Below are 15,991 nucleotides of genomic sequence, written 5' to 3'. Positions count from 1 at the left end.
CAGGAGCACATGGTTTGAGAAGAAGGCAAGATTATTTGCTTTAATAATCTTATTTAAAATGTGAAGTGTACATAAAAAATGTGTAAGAAGGTTTAGAGAAGTCTTTTGTCAGGTTTTATGAAGTTTTTTTTATATATATATATTACATGTTCAGAAACTCAGTTTTTCTTTTCGTTGCCTTAGGGCAACGTTGTGCGATAAGGGCTACTTTTTGAGGAGGTTTTGGACAATACCTCACATTGGCAATAATGTGTTATAAGAAGGGAAGATGCAGGGTTCCTGGGTTAGCAGGAACACCCAAAGTGATGTGCAAAAAGTGTAACATACACCACTATTTCACAGCAGAGAACAATTGCTTTTTGAAGTTTCGTATGGAGTGAAATCATATTTCATGAAGTACATTATTTGACATGACACACTACATGATACAACTCATGCATCAAAATCAATATATTAATGTCTTTCAAGTGTTTTTCCCTTTTTACTTAAAGCTGCTGTCCGTAACTTTTTTTGTGTGTTCAAAATTTACAAAAATCAATGAGGTGCTAGTGACTGACACTAATATATATATATATATATATATATATATATATATATATATATATACATATATATGAGCAATATCACACGAGTAGCCGTGCGATATGGCTGTATATCAGCACGCTGTGATTCGTCCGTACGCACGAGGCCGCAGGCGAAGTGCTGTAGGTAATCACAGCGTGCTGATATACAGCCATATCGCACGGCTACTCGTGTGATATTGCGTTTATACAACAGTTCGACGGCACGAGTGTGTAAATAAATAAGAACAACAACGGAGTGTCTTTAAAACCGTCTTTTGTGCGGCACTACTTCCTTCCGCCACGGATTCAAATCTCAATTTGAAGTTGGACCAAGCCTCCGTTACTAACTCTAAAACGTCACTTTAGAACTAGTAACGAAGGAACGTTGAGTCGCTTCATTGAAACACATTGAATTTTGTAAGTATAGAGAGAGAGAGAGAGAGAGAGAGAGAGAGTAGGCTATTACCTGTGTCTGGTATATTGCATTACATTCATTCTTCAAGTCGATGTCCATAATATTATATCCTTTATACAAGTCCGTTTGAATGTCAGCTGAGGAAAGCCATCTTTGTATTTGTCCTTTTTACATCCATTACACCACAGCGCTAAAACAACTTCCTTTTGCAAAAGTTCCTTTCAATTTAAAAGTTTCTTGTGCTTCACTGACTCATTCTCCTGTAAAGTGTTGCCGCCATCTAAAGGCGTATTAATGTAATGTTCACTCAATCCATATTACTTAATGGACATATTTATATAAAATCATATTTATTAACAATAATATTTAGAACAACAAATAAGCACAATTGTACAGTTCAGTCAAACATAAAGCACTAGTTATTAAAAAAAAATTAGGTCACCATTTACGCTTGTATGCGGGTTTTTACAAATATTTAACGAATGAAAAGGATTTTAAAGAGCGTGTGACAAAACCTCCTAACTCCATTGGATCCTCAAACTGTCAATCAAGCCTCATTAATCTGCCTCACATCCTGAATAAAGTGCGCACGCAGTTTGGACATCTCCTCTGTGCAATGCAAAGGTAAATAAAGATCTGATGTTTGGAAAAAAAAATTGTAAAGCGTTTTCTTTACTCAAAAAACCATATGTTTATAAAGTTTAATGTTTTACGTATTTGAAGAGCGGAGAAGAGTCTGATATGTCCCGTCTAGTTGTAGCCAATATGCTATATAAGGATAATGTAACGTTTATTATTATCAAATTTAATATAGCACAATTCGACTTGCTCTGGAACAAATAATAGATTAATAAGACCAAAGATTGCCCGTTCTATGTACTCAAATTGAATTATGTCTCGTGTTTAACCACTATAAGAGCCAGCGGCAAATCCCTGAGGCACTGGCCGAGATTAAGCTGTTGTCGGCGGTTACAGAAGCACTGAACGGCCGCTGACCCACTCGAGCTCGCATCTCCGAAAACGTCAAAGCAAATTGTAAAATAGGCGCTGTTATTAAATATGAGTCACATATTCAGGTCTAAACAACAACATTCTCGCCTAAAAACTATTAAAACTACAGTTCGTGGTACAAGAAGTAGTATTTGTAAAAATTATGGTTGATTTGATCGGCCGCCATGACGGTCACTTCAAGCGGAGTGATACAAACGGTGAAAAGGCAGTAGGAGTGCTGTTATCACTGAAATATCGCATGGCTATCAGCCAATCAGATTCGAGAACCAGACAGAACTGTTGTATAAATATATATATATATATATATATATATATATATAGAATATATCAGGTGTGTACAAAGCTTAGTCCTGGAGGTCCACTGATGAACCAGTTAATCAAAGGTCTAACTAGGCATACTAGAAACTTTCTGCAGGTATTTTGGAGCTAAACTCTGCAGGACAGCTGCCCTCCAGGACCAGGTTTGAACACCCCTGGTATATATGACAAGCAGCATGTGAACGGGACTTTTATTTTAGTCTGACGGTGTGATGTCATAAAGCTGCGCCGCGCTGCTGCATCTCTTGTGATTCGGCTCAAGAAAGGTTTGTGTTTTTACGCATTTAAAGTGTTTAAATCAATTCAAACCGTTCAGTCCATTTAATCGATTTTACAATCTGTGTACAATAAATTAACCATTATTGAAAGTAAAGTTGCAATGCTTTATTTAACATTAATGAACGATATTTTGGCAGTAAATCCCATCCACTCATGAGTAACAGAAAAGGGGCGTCTCATTTCGCTCTATATAACGTGAATCAGTTTATCATAAACATGAATTCAGGTACTGAAAAAAAAGTGATGAGAGAAACAGCGTTTAAAAAAACAACTTCGAGTCAATTGAATCAATTGCTTCGTAAAATGATTCAGTGATTCGAATCACCGCTGATCAAACACTGTAAATGAACGAGAACAAACACTAATGTGTAATGACCAGTGTTGGGGAAAGTTACTTTTAAAAGTAAAGCATTACAATATTGCGTTACTCCCTAAAAAAGTAACTAATTGCGTTACTTCGTTACTTTTTATGAAAAGTAATGCGTTACTTTACTTTTGCGTTACTTTTTCTCACCGGGGCTGGGCTTGCTTGTTTGTTTGTTTTTTTAATAACAACAAAAAAGTTCTATTTTTGGCAAAAAAGGCCCTTTCACACCAAAAGTGAAATCAATAAGCCTCAGGCTGAAGGAAAAGCATATTTACACCTGTACAGTAGAGGGCGCAGCTCAAACAAACCTTTCAGATGTGCTGCCGTTCTGGATTTAAGAAGAATAGGATACAGGAGAAGGAAGTTCTAGGAAGTTCTTTATTAGTATGGTTGAATTAGATATATTGAAGGTCAGCAGCAAAGACATTGGTTAATAATTGAGATTAAATACATAAAGTATATTTGTGTAATTTAATATAGTGAATTATTACAGGTTTGCAAAAATTCTGAGATTGCATTTCACTGTTTTTATTCATTTTGAGGAATACTGAATAATTTCGTGCAAGTGATTTGAGTAAATGCATGTTCACATTCACATAGAACTCTCTCAACATGGGGACAACATGTCAGTCAATAAATGTGAAAAAGTAACTTGCGTTACTTATTTGAAAAAGTAACTTAGATATTTTGTTGTAAATTGAAAAGTAATGCGTTACTTTACTAGTTACTTGAAAAAGTAATCTGATTACGTAACTTAAGTTACTTGTAATGCGTTACCCCCAACACTGGTAATGACAACTTTTACAAATCAACTGCTATTGTTTTCATGCAAGTGTAATCTATTAAATGTGATGTACAAAAAAATGTAATAATATAATCAAATAAATATGAACTTTTTGTATTATTTGTAAATAATTTTTTTAATCATTTCATTTTCTTTAATCATTTAATCAACTGTCACTCTGACTCTCTTATCAGTACTGAACTAGAGCTGATTGAGAAACAGATATTTGGATTTATTTTTCTTTGTTAATTATTCTCACCTTAAACAGGACAAACACAAAAACTTCTGGTGAAGCGACTGAGATCCATGTGACACTACTATAAAGATGGCGTTTATTAAAGAGGAGAGTGACGACATGAAGATTGATGAAACATTCAGAGTGAAACAAGAAGAAACTGAGGAACAAACAGGTTGGTTTAATTTTCAAAGCTGAACTGATCCTCGTTAAATGTCTAGCTTCCGCAAGAAAAATATCCATATTTAACAAGTTATGAAGTAAAATATTCTAGCTTCCGCCAGATAATCTTCCCTATTCAACTTACAGAAAAAGCTTAACTGACGCGACTCCAGTTTACACTTTCTTCGTAACTTGAATACGGAAGGCGGTCTGGTGGAAGCTAGATATTTTACTTCATAACTTGTTAAATATTGGATATTTTTTATTCTTTTATGCAAACACATTGCTTCACTTCAGAAGGCCTTTATTAACCCTCCGGAGCCGTGTGGAGTATGTTTATGATGGATGAAGTTTTCGCTTAAGGGTTTTCGCATTTGTTGTAACTCTGGCATACAATGTCTGATAATAGTCAACATAAAGCGTAGGTATAGATGTGCTTGAAAAAATATTTTCGACCAGGGAGCTCATATCTGGGGTCGATGACTGACATAATTTTCCTGAAGCCCACGTTTCCCACCATACTAAACGGCATCATGTACTTAACCAAGAAGATTGTAACAGCTTTAGTAATGTCTTTACGACGTTTAGACTGCTTGTCATAGGAAATGAATGCAGCCGTCTGTGTTTGCTGAATGGGTTTCTCTTTTGACACAGCTGGTGGTGGTGATGTTTCAGGGACAGGTTTGCTTAAACTTTTATGGTGCCTCATCTTCTGACTCTCAGGTGGAACTGCTTTGAATATCAGAATTGCACTTAAATTATATAACCAATAACTGTATATATTGATATTGAATTAAAGCCTAGTTGATACACAATCTGATGGTAAAAGCAGGTCAACAAGCAGTTTCTATGCAATGATGGGGCTTAATTCCTGATTGAAATTCTGCACAAATAAGTGTTTTCTGCTAAAATTGAACATTTTTAAACATGAAACATTTTCTCCTGGTGTTTAAATATTAAAGGTCCTGTTCTTCGTGATCCCATGTTTCAAACTTTAGTTAGTGTGTAATGTTGTTGTTAGAGTATAAATAAAATCTGTAAAATGTTAAAGCTCAAAGTTCAATGCCAAGCAAGATATTTTATTTAACAGAAGTCGCCTACATCGAACGGCCAGTTTGGACTACATCCCTCTACTTTCTTCTTTAATGACGTCACTAAAACAGTTTTTTGACTAACCTCCTCCCACAGGAATACGCAAGAGTTGCGTTTGTAGAGTGTGTTTGTCGCCATGTCGTCGAAACGCTGTTATTTTCATCCCGCAGTCCAATCACCGGGTCTGATTCCGGCTCAAATTTATAGGGTAAAATTAAAGACATGTTTACAATAACACTGAGCGCGTGCATCTCCACGTTATGGTAAGAGGCGTGACCTTTCCGGGCAAGATGCGCTAAACTGCTGTCGAATCACAACACAGGAACCGCTGGCACAATCAGAACTCGTTACGTATTTCTGAAGGAGGACTTCATAGAACAAGGAAGTCATCAGCCCGTTTTTATGACAGTGGAAACAGCGGTATACAGATAAGTAAATTATGTGAAAAATACTGTGTTTTTTTACACGCGAAACATGAACACATGTTATATTGCACACTATAAACACAATCAAAGCTTCAAAAAACCACGAAAAACGGGACCTTTAAATTAAATTAGATTTTCTCTTGTTTTGTTCTGTTATGCTCTCTTGCAGTTGGTTTTGATGCTTTACATGTCAAATGTTTTGATGTCAATAAACGGGGGTTTACTATTTTTGTCTTTTTTCACCTTAGACCTGATGGCACTGAAAGAGGAGACTGAAGTACTAAATGAAAGTGGAAGAGAAAGATCAACATAACAATCATCATGATTTCATTACTAGAGAAAAATCTTTTAGTTGCTCACAGACTGGAGAAACGTCTTCACGAAAAATGGCTCAAGAGACAGAGACTAGAAGTAATTTCATCTTCCAACAATATGGAAAGAGTTTCAATAGAGAAGGAAACTTTAAATGTCCACAATGAGAATTCACACTGAGAAGCCTTACACCATGCCCTCAGTGTGGAAAGAGTTTCAAACAGAAAGGACACTTTGAAAACCACATGAGAATTCACACTGGAGAGAAGCCTTACACCTGCCAACAGTGTGGGAAAAGTTTCAACCAAATAGGAATCCTTAACAGGCACAGGAGAATTCACACTAGAGAGAAGCCTTACACATGCCTTCAGTGTGGAAGAAGTTTCATTGAATATAGAAACCTTGTAAGTCCACATGAGAATTCACACTGGAGAGAAGCCCTACACCTGCCAACAGTGTGGAAAGGGTTTCATTCTTAAAGGAATCCTTAACAGGCACATGAAAATTCACAATAGACAGAAGCCTTTTCACCTGCCAAAAGTGTGTAAAAAGATTCAACCGAAACAAGAAACCTTAATGCCCACATGAGAATTCACACTGGATAGAGCCTTTTCACTTGCCAACAGTGTGGAGTAAGTTTCACTCCTAAAGGAAGCCTTAAAAGGCACATAAGATTTCACAATAGAGAGAAGCCTTTTCACCTGCGTGTGGAAGAAGTTTCAATCAGAAAGGACACTTTAAAGAACACTTGAGAATTCACTCTGGAGAGAAGCCATTTATATATGGTCACTGTGGAAAGACTATCAGATATATATAAAAAAAAACCTTAAAGTACCACATGAGTATTCATGTAGGAGAGAACTGTTTTATATGTCTTTAGTGACTATGTTTACATGTGCACCAATAAAGCGGTTATTTCTCATAATCAGAGTAAGGTCTTAATCTCAGTAAGATGTGTACATGACATGAGCAGAAATCTTCGCTCCAGTTTACATGCAATTTTTATTATACTGATTGTTCGCTAATAAGTATGGTTATACCATATGGTTAAGGCAGGAACACACCAAGCCGACGATCGGCCGACTAAGTTTTCTCAGTGTGTTCCACACCGTTGGCTGAAGTTGGTCCTTGTCGGGGTTTTTTTTTCCGGCCGATTCGACATGCTGAATTGGCGTTTGAGCTTGTCGGGCCATCTGATCATTCTGATTGGCTGTTCAGCTACTGCCACCTGCTGGTACGGAAAGGCATTTCATCTTGCGCAGGCGCAGAATGGATGTGCTACTTAGCCATCGGCTGTTTAGCGTTGGTTTGGTGTGTCAAGGCAACTTTGGACCTTTGGATGAGTTTAACAGACATGAATCACCTTAGGAATCATGTAATAATGCACACAAGAGAGCTTTTCATGTACCAACACTGTCGAACGACTCCCATAAATAAAGCAAACCTTGAGGTTAAATATCCCCGATAAACTCTGGCAGAGCTGTCTTTGTTTTTTTGTTTAGGGGTTAAACGTTTTTTTGAAAAAACCTGAACAGCAGACTTAGCGAACATCCCAAGTGGCATTTAGATGAATATGTAAATATTCTGCACAATTTCAATAATAAAATAATCTCGATGAGAAAACAGCATTTGTGGAAGCATCTGATCATAGCGATGTGGAATTGCTCTGCAATTCAGCTCAGCAGTCAAGTCGTTCTGTTTATTTATAGAATAATTTATTCAACTTATTTCTTTAAAGCAAGTAGCTTTACAGGATTAAACATGAAAAAAGGTGTCTGTTTCATAAGATTCTGGAACCCAAGAAAACAAAAACCTATTAATTTTTCAGAAAAATTCACCATTGAGAATCAAAATATGTTATTTATGTGAATTGGTGGGTGGCCAGGTTGAAATTGCAACCACAATAAACCTCTATGGCTACTTTCCCATAGACTGGGGTGAGACCATAGACCATAGACAGTCTTTCTTGCTGCTCTGTGGCGTGACAGTAGCGCTTCAGTTCACGCAGGGCACATGAACCAACCAACGCTTCTGATTTACTAGTTACAACATGAAATAAACGTGAATGAACATCTGAAGGTAAATTGAAAGATACAGTACAACTTAACAAAATCAGTGTCATGTCACATGCAATCATTTTTTCAACCATGGAAAGGCATCAACAAAACAGCTTGTAAAAATGGCATATTTACCATCACATTGACCTCAGATATGACCAAAACCAAAACATTCAATGTCCAAAAACTCATTAGTTAGCTACAAAAATTAACTTAAAGAGGAGCATTTTGTTAAATAAAGGCACTATAGGCTATTGCATATTCATTGTATTTGTACTTAACGTGCTTCAATATTGAATGTATAAATCCATTTTATGATATCCACGCCACCACTTCACTCCGTTCTTATGGCCCTCAGCCTCATCCTGCTTGCCACCATTATTCCAGGCCTAAAATCAAAATTGTCTTGTATTGGAGCAAAAGGTGACAGAGTTTTGGCTTTTCCTTCACAACTCTTGATTATAATTCACACTCATAATGTGTTATCCTGTTAACAATCCTGTTTAGCCAAGTCTTAACAATCCTGTGCTGCCCTAGACCAGATTTTTTAACATCTAAAACAAGGGGAAGATAGGCCAATGATAGGTAAACCATTGCCTAATTGAGTGATTCAGTATCTAAGCAAACTGAATCTAATATCTGGAAATGCCAGATCTCCTTTATGTCTGCGAAGTTGAATGGAAGTTAATTTCAGTGTTACTTTCTTCCAGTTCCAAATAAAAGTGCTGAACCAGCCATTAATACTGCCCTGAGGCAAGACCAGATCCTTTTTTTTTTAACATCTAAAACAATTAATTTATATAGGAAATGTTAAAAGGGGATCGTGCAGATATTTAAGTAACTATCATATTTCATTACATTCGTTAGCACATAACATAATACAAGACACTTCTCTTTAATAATATAAAGGAGACTTTATTGATTATTCTAACACATAAAACTAAGATATAACAAAACACACACGATACACAGAAAGAAAGTTGCGAGGAAAGAATGAGTTTTAAAAGAATAGAATAGTGAAATCCCAAGTTTCCAGCAATGTATGCAATTTAAAGACCTGATCTGAATGAACCATCAATCATTTATTTTAACCCTTTCTTTTCTTATGCAGGGTTATTAAACTCCATATCAATGTACCAGTTCAGCTAAAATCTGGAGGTATACTGGCGTTTGGCGTTTGTCTGTAAATGGGGATTCCTTTTGTTGGTGTCTTTGGCTTGGAGAAGGGGGTTTTTACCAGATTTGTTAAAGGTCTTTTCGTGTCTGGATCAACGTTTTCTTGGGAATCCATTTACGGCGGGGTGTTGGCGGATTAATAGTCTCCCTCCTGGCTGAATTTTGAGGCGAGCAAAGAGTTTGTGGCAAAACTTAACTTAAAACACGAGACTCTCACAGAAAATAAAGAAAAGTAAGTGAGATGAGAGTAGTAAGACTGCCCTCCTCTAGAGATTCCAACCATAACTATAGCAAAAAGCAGGGGTGTGTCACAGTTGCGTTCTGTTTAGTTAAAGGTCCCCTAGATTGTTTTTTTACAAGATGTAATATAAGTCCTAGGTGTCCCCTGAATGTGTCTGTGAAGTTTCAGCTCAAAATACCCCATAGATTTTTTTTAATTAATTTTTTTAGCTGCCTATTTTGGGGCATCATTAACTATGCACTGATTTTTTCAGCGCGCCGCCCCTTTAAGAGATGCGCTCTCTCTGCCCCACGAGCTCTCGACTATATATACATCGCATAAACAAAGTTCACACAGCTAATATAACCCTCAAATGGATCTTTACAAGATGTTCGTCATGCATGCTGTATGCATGCTTCGAATTATGTGAGTAAAGTATTTATTTAGATGGTTACGTTTGATTCTGTGTGAGTTTGAGGCTATGCTCTGTGGCTAAAGCTAACATTACACACTGTTGGAGAGATTTATAAAGAATGAAGTTGTGTTTAATGCATTATACAGACTGCACGTGTTTAAAAATGAAAATAGCAACGACTCTTGTCTCCGTGAATACAGTAAGAAATTATGGTAACTTTAACCTCATTTAACAGTATATTAGCAACATGCTAATGAAACATTTAGAAAGACAATTTACAAATATCACTAAAAATATCATGATATCATGGATCATGTCAGTTATTATTGCTCCATCTGCCATTTTTTGCTGTTGTTCTTGCTTGCTTACCTTGTCTGTGCACAGATCCAGCCGTTAATACTGCCTTTCCTTGTCTAATGCGTCGAATGGGCTGGCATTATGCAAATATTGGGGTCATACATATTAATGATCCCGACTGTTACGTAACAGTCGGTGTTATGTTGAGATCCGAGTGTTTTCCGGAAGTCTTTCAAACAAATGAGATTTACATAAGGAGGAGGAAACAATGGGGTTTGAAACTCAATGTATGTCTTTTCCATGTACTGAACTCTTGTTATTCAACTATGCCGAGGAAAATTCAAATTCTGATTCTAGGGCACCTTTAAGGACTTTAAGTTTGTATTTCTTCAGTTTCTGTTTTCCTTTGTTTGATTTCCCGTCACTCGTTAGTTACTATGGTCACCATAATTATGAGATCTGTGTTTCAGCTGTGTTTGATTAATTACCTTGTTTAGCCTTGTTCTGTCTACTATTCAAGTTCCTCCTTCACAGTGAGTCAGTATCTGGTTTATGTTAATGTGTGTTTCTCTACCTGTTTGGATGCTGCTTATGTGGATTATTGTTATTAACCTTAGTGTTTGAACTTATTCATCATCTTCGTGCCTTCTTCTGCAACACACTGTGACAGGGTGACAACGGGCAACCCTGCCTGGTGCCCCTTCTTAAATTAAAACTCTCAGAATGTCTACCATTTGTAATCATACATGTCATTGTGTACTACGTCATGGACGTTAACGTTAACGCTTTTTGGTAGTGATGGCGAGATGAAGCCTCATGAAGCATTGAAGCTTTTCAGCCAAGTGGTTCACAAAAAGGTTAATTTCTCGAGGCTTCATTTGCTCACAATACCACCTGGTGGTCAAAGAGTGTAAAACAAGCAGATACATTACAGATGACCTGATGTGATTTGTGATACACTGTATTTTGCAGCAGATATGGCCTAGAATAACGGTGAAGAAAAAATAAATTTCCAAAAAGACTTATATATTTATTTAAATGTAATGTGTATTTTCTGGTTGTATATAATGATTGTATAACATAACTGTGTAATAAACTTATTGGCTTCAAATGAATGGGGCTATCAAATGTGTGTAAACAAATTCTTTGGTCATAACAGGCAGGAGGGGCGATATTATTATTCTAAAACCACACATTCTGAGGGGATCCCATGGATTTATATATCTGTCAAAATGTCGCGTCAAGATTTGAAACGCATCCAGTCGAACCATTCGAACCAGTCAGGCAGAAGCGAGGCTTCGAACGTCATCAATGACGTTATTGATCTAAAGCGATACAAGCCTCGATACACGCTTCACTGAAAGCTTCCGGGATTTCTCGATACACGCTCCGAAGCCTCGGCACAGACCGTAACATCACTACTTTTTGGACGTACATCGAATGCGTATGGCTGTCTTGCCGGAAGTTCGTTATTTTACCAATTGTGCACAAGCGAGCTCAGCCAGTCGAACAAATGCTTTATACATAAAGTCAGAAGGATGGTTCGGGGGCATGTAGATATAGATGAGTGAAATATAATCCCCAAAAAGTAAACCTTTCAACTTGGCAATCAGCAGCCAATAGATAATGTTATATAAAATAAGACTTTCTTAAGTACTCAGAAATCTAATTTTTGAAAAATAGTTAAATGTTCATAAAAAAAAAATCAAACTGTACGTGGTTACATTTTAACAGCACTGCACTGCTACTGAAATGAACAGAAATATAATAAAACTGGAAGAGTTTAACAAAGATTTACCAGGAATGATGAGGTAGAATTACAGATTTTTTGCAAGGAAAATCAACTGATCAAGCCTTTTGGCATGTGCCAATGTTGCCACCTGTGCTTAATAGTTTTTCTGATGGTGCACTGGTTGCGGGGATACAAAGGTAATTTTTTTTTTTTTTTTTTTTTGCCAGATGCACAAACCCGTGGAAAGTTTGCCTGGTGAGTTTTCCACCATTTCAAAGGATCCAACTCGCTGTCAGCTTTAGATACTGAGAGGTATGATGCCAGTTCTGCCTCAATTAACTCTTTGAAAAGCAGGTGCCAAGGTTGGGACTGTGGCTGCTGAGGTACTTGATACTTTGAGTAGGTTACCTTGAGTTTTGGCCCTTATTCATTGACTTGCCCCTCAGATTCTGTGCTTTGTGATGCAACAGACACTACTGGTTTAGATGATGCTGACAGAAGGACTTGCAGCTCAGTAATAGCTCCAGATTTTATGTGCGCTTTTTGTTTTTCTTCATTCACACAGTGCAGCTTAAATCTTGGGTAAAGAAGAGACCCCATGTCCATGAGGTCATCTGTTGCCTGGTCATTGTAATTTTCACTGAGGTACTGGGTATTGATGGTTTCCTTTATCGTCTTTGTTAAGTTAGTGTCCTCAGCATCCACAACTCAAGATATTCATTTTCATTAGATGCAACACAGGCTTACCTGACAGTGCATCTGTGAAATATTTGAATGGGCTGAGAGCCTTCTTCACCAACTCCAAAACATCAATATCCTGCCATGGTAGTGCAAGATGTCTTGCTTTCTGTTCAAGGACTCTTTCAACCATCTTGAGTTCTTCCACTGAACTGTTGTCTCTTTTGAACAATTTAGGAAATATTTTGTTAGACCACTTGAGCTTTTAAATGGCAAAGAGAAAACATGATCTTATCTCGATCATATATTTATGTTTTAAGTAATATTTTTACATTTAGCCAATGCTATTTTATGTTACTCACCTATAGCTAGATGCAGTCTGTGGCCAAATCATGACAGGCGAGTGAAGTTGTTGAGTTGCAAAGCCTTCACCATATTTGTACCACTGTCTTTTGTCATGCAGTACATTTAGTCTCAAATTCCAACCTATCAAGATTCATTACACAAGAACTGAACCTATCCACCTCTGATGCACAAGACATTGAAGAGATATTTTGAAAGCTCAGATGCACTAAGATTCACTTACAATAATGGTTTGGAAATAACCAGTTTGGGGAAAAAATTCTTCAGCTCATCCCAGTGAAGATGATTTATTTGAAATTAGTCTTTATGAAATGGACCCCATCCTCTGAGTCAAAGACACACAGGACAGTAGACATCCTGCACCTCAATATCCAGTAAATAGACCTTCTAATGAGTCAAGCAAAAATTACCATTCCATCACCTAAAAAACTCTGTACTTTCAAATACTAAGAGTGCAGTAAACCTATTAGAAAAATGATTATCTAGTACAACGTAGTGTTCTTGTATTTGCTTTACTTTTTATTTTCTTTTTTTCAAATTCATGGTAATTTTCTATTAAATGACATGCACTGTAATGCCACTCAAATGTGAGGGTTTTTTTCAATGAGGCTCTTCAGGACCAGGAATTAGAAAGCTGCTTTACAGACACACCTGTTTTGCACACGTAACTCAAACACAGAACCAGGAAACAGGAATTCAGGATTCTAAACTATTACTGTCAGAATCACCTTGAACAACATGAGAGTTTGGTTTAAAGGAAAGAGACACAATCTGACTGAAGCCACTGGACGACTGCAGGAGATGATCTGCCCGAAACACGACAAGATCCTTGAGGTTTTCTGCCGCACTGATCAGAAGTGTATATGTGTGCTGTGTATGGATGAACATAAAAACCACGACACTGTATCAGCTGCAGCACAGAGGACAGAGAAACAGGTATGAACTTTGTACTGGCTTCGTACCCAGCAAGCTAAACATTACTCAATAACAAGTCTTGACACAAGGAAGGCGTTGTTGCAGATGATTTACTGAGTCAAATGTGTAAAACTATAAAATAAAAAGATTAAATAAACATGAAAAATGTTTACACAATATACAAACTACATACTGAGAGATAAATGCTTAATGAGACCTTAAGCATAACAAATATTTTATAATATGAACAGAACTATGAATTTCACAATAATGTATTATGATAACAATTATTTCTACCTGAAATCCTTCATAAACATACATAATAGCATAAATCAATAATAATAATAATAATCAGTAATTAATTTTACTTACAGGCAGTGTCTCTTGTTAAGTGCTGTTAATATGGTGGACTTCTTGGATTTGGATTTCTGTTTTCTGTAGAGTTTCCAGTCTCTCTCAGCTCCTCCTTGAATCTACAAATGTAAATGACGATCCCTTCAGTTCTCTCTCCTCTTTTGATGTTGTGAGAGAATCTGTCCGTCAGCTGAGAGAAAACTGGAGGATTTCTGCAAAGAGGAGCTGAATGAATGATCTCTGACAGAGGTAAAGTCCTGGAGATTCATCTGCTCTCAGAAATGATCCACCATCATCTCATATCATGTAGAAGATCATATTAGAAATGTCTTAGGAACGGATGCAGGGATCATTTTCTCTTGACATGATAATCACACTCTTCATGTCTGTTGATTTCCACAGTCACTTTCACCAACATTGTTCCCAGAACCAGGAACGACTTCCTACAATGTAAGTCACTAAGAAAACAAGCAGAAGAAACTCACTGAGTGTGTTCATGTTCTTCCTGTAGAAGGAGAAAGAAAACATGACAGAAGAGTTTTATAGTTGATCATGTAAATTAATGTTCCTCAAAGGGGCGTTCAGAGAACATCGGAGGAGTATTGCGGTGTTCTTGGGAGGCATTTTTTAAGGCGCATAATATGCCAAAGATTTACAAGATGAAACTTGTAATTACTTGCAAAAGAAAATAGTCTGCAACATTATAACAATGTTCTAAGTGCCCGGATCAATTGTGTCCAAAAGTGTCCAGTGTAGACAGATTCACTGATTATAATGGGTTGTATGTGCTTTTTTCGTGACATGTAGTGCCGTTCACATCAGAGCTTGACCTGCCAGTTTACACCAATGTGACCAGAATAGACAGTGTATCATTTCCATAGCAACAACTATTTACTTCAGTGTTTCTGTCAGCTTTCTGTAGCGCAGCTGCTGAACTTCCAGTGAAAACAACTTCTGCGTTTAGCATTCAGACACAATATAACACATGTTGGAAGTGCTGGTACACAAGGAACACTAAAGGTATAAATAGAGAAGTGTATGCTGGCACTGGAAGTATGAAATAAAAAGATTTGAAATTGAATGAACTTGTGACTTTAACAAAGATGTAAATCAGGACAGCACTAAACTGGGCATTCAATATATTCTTTCAAAAACAGGAAATCTTCTAAAACTAATGAATAAATATGATTATTTTTCACTGAAAGCCAATTAAAAACATTCAATATTAGATATTAAACAGACAATATTAGAAGTAAAATCAAAGGTGAAAAAAAGCTCTTGAAGAGTTTCAGGAAAAGTAAGAAACTGAATACTTCCACTATGGATTTATCCTAAACAGGATTTTGTAACAAGTCTCTAAATATAATAATAGGCCTTTAAATTATAATAAACACAGAATATTAACCAACATTAATATTCAGGGAACACTGATTAGACCGGCCCAAAAAACACTGATGTAAATGATGATTTTCACAGGATATCTGGTAAACTGTACTGAGACACTGATGATCTATTGAACATGAAGAGTTCAGAAACATTAAAAGATCAGGGGCCGTATTCACCAAACATCTTAAGGCTAAAAGTAGCTCCTAACTTGCCGATTTAGGAGAAACTCTTAAAAATAATGGGCGTGTCAGTCCTAATTTTAGGAGTCCTAAATTTTTGCTCTAAGAGTATTTCACAACGCATTTTAGTGCTAAAACTAGCTCCTAAGTCTGTGAAACATTAGGAGTAGTCAAGAGGACTCCTAAGTCACTAAGACCAAATCACAAACAGTCCTAATCCACCCAAAGACAATGTATACCATTGAGAGAATAGTCA

The sequence above is a fragment of the Megalobrama amblycephala genome, linkage group LG14 (genome assembly GCF_018812025.1).
Source record: "Megalobrama amblycephala isolate DHTTF-2021 linkage group LG14, ASM1881202v1, whole genome shotgun sequence".
Lineage (NCBI taxonomy): Eukaryota > Metazoa > Chordata > Actinopteri > Cypriniformes > Xenocyprididae > Megalobrama > Megalobrama amblycephala.
The sequence above is the reverse complement of the archived record's forward strand: the minus strand, read 5'-3'. Positions refer to the sequence as shown.